Below are 4,631 nucleotides of genomic sequence, written 5' to 3' on the forward strand. Positions count from 1 at the left end.
AGTGGGTTTGGGGAGAATTTTGGTTAGTTATTGTAATCTCCAAGAACCATATATGTAACCACCGTATTCTTCCGTCATAAGTGAGGGTAGTTAATAAAGGTACATTGAATTTTTCCTTTAGATTTTGGTACATGTATAGTCAACAAATTTTGAGGAAGAAATTTTTAAAAGGAGAGGAGAATATAGAGACCCAGAAAAAATAATAATGAAAGGAATTGGGAAAAAGAGGATTTTTGGATAGGGGATGACAAAACTGGTTACAGTTTTCTAAAGTAATAAGAAAACTGTCGACGGTTATGAGGTTTTACCGCGGGCTGGTAACAGGTAAAACTATAAATTGGGCTAGTTAAAGAGAAAACTGGCGACGATTTTCTAAGAGTTAGAGAAAATCATCAACGGTTTTGTTTGGTAGTGCTGAGACTATAAATCCTGCGAGCTTCATTTGTTTGTAAAAATTAATTACCTCTCCCTGCCTCTCTCTCTCTCTCTCTCTCTCTCTCTCTCTCTCTAAACCCACGAACATCCTCCCCTTTCTCTCTACAATTCTACTCCGATTTAATCCCAAATCGATGATCAGAAACCACTATGATGATCAGGGGTCAATTCTCTACAAGTTTACCGAAACAAAATTTTGGTTTGAGGAGTTCAGGCACCATCCCAAAACTGAGGTAAGGATGTAGTTTGGGTATTTATTGGTGGTTTATCTGGCTTATTGGATGTATAAGCTTAAAAATGTGAATATGATAATTATTCTGGGAATTCAGTTGATTGACTGGGGAATATATGTGTAATTTCAGGGTTTTGAAATCACGAATGCCGCAACGTGAGATAGAAAAATAGTAATAAGGTCTTAGTTAGTCGGGTAAGGGAAATATGTTATGCCAGTTAACATAGATATTTTTATCAGTAAAATATTATATATATATATATATATATAATTATATTTTATTGGGTTATGATTTTTGAATAATTCATAATATGAGAATGTGGGTTTGAAATTATGCGATTTCAGGACAAATGTTACAGCTTAAAAATCATTTTTATAAAGAAGAAAAATACAGATTATAGTACATGAGATTTATTTATTTAGTTTTGTGGCATGAGAAATATTAGTCTGGCACAGAGTTTCATACAACTTTTATAGAACTGTGATTTACAGTATTATAGAGATATGATTCACAGTTATTATAGAAAGCGATTTACAATTATTACAAAGATAAAATTTATAGTTATTAAAGTGGTATGATTTATACAGTATTTTCCAGAACCATGATTATACAGTGTTTTATAGAATCATGATATATAGATTATAGAACCATGACACATAGAAATACAGTTATTATAGTGTCATGGTTAATACAGGTAATTACAGAATCATGGTTATTACAATTGCTACAGAATCATGGTAAAATAGAGATATTATATAGAAATAGTATTACATAGTATTAGACCCTGATGGACCAGAGCAACTTACAGAACACGGTACTGTAGCGCTATTACAATATAGTTAGTGCAACCATACGTTTCAGATGGAGTATGGTGTTGAATGCCGATTGTGCCCGAGGATGGTAGATGGCTATCTGGCGTTCGAACCAAGTGAAGCAGGCCTTTTGAGCTATAGATATACATAGTTTGACTAGCACTGGTAGGCCAACCGGTGTTAAGTCCAGCCTATGGGCCGAACAACCATGTTATGAGGGGTTAAATCATGACATACAGTTATCCGTCAAGGGATGTTTTCATAGTTATGTACATAAATAGTTTCTACAGAAAATAGAGATTACATATTATATATAGAAGTATGATTGAATAGATAATTCAGAAATTCTGTATTTAAAATGATATGGGTGTGGGTTATTGTACAGTACTTTTAAATGATATCTTATTTATAGTTTAATTAAAAAATTATGTTATGTGTATAAACTCATCTGCCACAGTGGTAATAACATATTTCTCCTTACTGAAAGGTGTCTCACCCCAGTATTATAAACATTTTAGGTAACTTAGAGAGACGAGCAGAGTCAGCTCATTGATAGAGGAGGCGACTGAGTTGACATAGATCTGGGGTGAGTTTTGGGCCGAGTAGTAGGGTTAACTAGCCCTCAATATTTTGGGATTTTTGGGAAGGTTGTATATGTGTATATATGTGAGTGGATTTTTTAGTACTCTGGTATTGTGTAATTTGGTTTATGGTTTGGATATTTATGTTTTTCACTATGTAGGTAGTATGCATGGAATGTACAGGTTACCACGACACCCACTTTGGGCCCGTGATGATGATATGATTATATTTACAGAATATCAGAGTTATGTTACATAGCTTGTCGGTGTTAAAATAAATAATAATATGAATTTTGGGGTCGTTACATTGTTGTTGTATTGGAACAATTTAGTAGTCTGGTAATTATTATGGAGGTCTTCCATTGTATGAAATATTCATGTCATTTCAGGTGGTATCAGAGAAATTTTAAATGAAATTTTTTGGGTTGTCACAGTTGGTATCAGAGCGTAGGACACAGATTCTGTAGACTCTAGGAAGGATTATTATCAGAGTATAGGTATGAAGTAGGATGAGGATAGGAATGTGTAGGCTGGGTATTGTAGGAGCGAACTAATATAGGATGCACATTGGAGTAAAGTACCACAAGCAAATTGGAATTTTGGAGTTTTTTTTCGTAGCCGAAAGCAGAAATTTATCGAGGGTTTTCAGTGATTTTTCTAGAATAGGCGACGGTTCTAGAGAAGTCACAACAAACCATTGGCGTTTTTCTTCTGGAATGCTGCACTATGATATTTTGTTTGTGTAAATAGTCACTGTAAGGAATGTGCTACCATTTGCAATATTGGAATATATGAAATAGAATTTTGTGTATTTTTGGGAATGTGCGCACTTTTGCACATTAGAGTATATTCCTAGCTCTCTATGGTTCTTTGGTGTATGCTATTCTCCCTCGTATTTCTTGTACTTGAAGAAAATATTCAATCTTTCCATATTCTTATAAGTCAACCATGGGTTTTGAGAATAACTTTTCAGAGGGATAGTAGTTTGTTAGTCGATTGAGACAGAGTCCTCACTCGTCTGATGAATTATAACTCAGGATTTTGGGGTGTCAGTTCAGGGCCAGTCGACTGACAAAGGGACCTCAGTCAACTGACTGAGATTTCAGGCAAACTACCAGGAACTGTCAAAGGGCAGTCGACCAACCTCTTTGAGGTCAGCCGCCTGACCTACTATAGGTTTGGATATTAAGCTGATTTTCATAGGTTTTGTTCAATTGAAACTTATGCGATTTTGAAATGAGGATCTTTTTAAAGTGGTTAAAGAAAATGAGGCAACGATAATGGAATAAATTTAAATTAAATAGGTGGAAAATGTTGGAGACAATAGATTCTTTTAACTTTCAGATGAGCCATATAGGAGATAAAATTTGTATATATAACTTAAAGGCACGACCAACTTTATTGGAGTGAATTACCAAAGGTTAAGAGTAGGACCCCTAGTTATGTTGAGAGGTATTTAAGTGGGTACACACTCTGAAGGGTGGACATAATCTTTCATGGGGAACTTTGTGATTTGGGGAGGTTTTGTGTTCCACATGATTTGGAAGAAGAAGTCTTGCTGGAAGCACTTTGTTCTAGACACATTATCCATCCTGGTAGTACTAAGATGTATAGATTCTGAGGAAGCCTAACCGCTTATCCATAACAGCTCGGAACATAGACATTATGGTGTTGAATGTTCCAGATACCTGATATTTTTAGTGTCTTTTGGCGGAATGATTAGTAGTACAAGCATCTAGTAATGGACTTGGCCCCTTTAGCCAAGGCATGATGAGAGAAGTGAACAAGTTGGAAGTTGCATTCAAACTTTTATGGGTATTCAAAAAAGCATTGTTCTTCCAATTGTTAAAATATGATTGAAAATTTATCTCCAATGAATGTATATGAAGACTGCATGTCGGCTTAGTAGGACAGACATGACATGGTTTAACGGTTAAAAGAAACTAGGAAACATGTTTGTAGGTGTGATCAGCTACATTGTAAAAATGTCTTGAGAGTACCTTTTGCCAAGTATTTGAATTTTGAGCTAGTGTATTGTTAGCTTTTTTCGAGGGACCGTGTTGAAGTGGTGCCTCCCAAAATTCTTTAAACATTGTGTTCTATTATGTGGCATATAAAACAAGGCCATTTTGTATTCTGAAGCTATTAGGCATGTTCATGCTTGTCCTTTATATGATAGTAGGATTCCAAAAATGTTGATTGAAAAGTGTAAGCTTGTGCATCAATTTGGCATTGAAAAGGAATTGGGTGATTAAAATTTCAGGGAATGCTTGGAAACCCATATAATGTTTGCTTAAACAAATTACAAAGCTATGATGAGAGTTTTGAAGTGCCTTCTATACATTTGATTTGACAAGCAAATGATTATACATTCCAGTCTGAGATATCCCAGTAGGTATGGTGCTTGATGAGTATAAAGTCACCATTGCAAGTTTTCTGTTTAAAGGTGAGGTTAACCATTGGTGGGAATCTATGCAACAGGTAAGAGATGTTGAGAATTGAGGCTATGAGGTAGGACTGACTTTAAAATTGTTTTCAATGGGAAATATTTTCGAAAAGCACTCCAAGAA

Source organism: Malania oleifera, chromosome 2 (assembly GCF_029873635.1).
Source record: "Malania oleifera isolate guangnan ecotype guangnan chromosome 2, ASM2987363v1, whole genome shotgun sequence".
Taxonomy (NCBI): Eukaryota; Viridiplantae; Streptophyta; class Magnoliopsida; order Santalales; family Ximeniaceae; genus Malania; species Malania oleifera.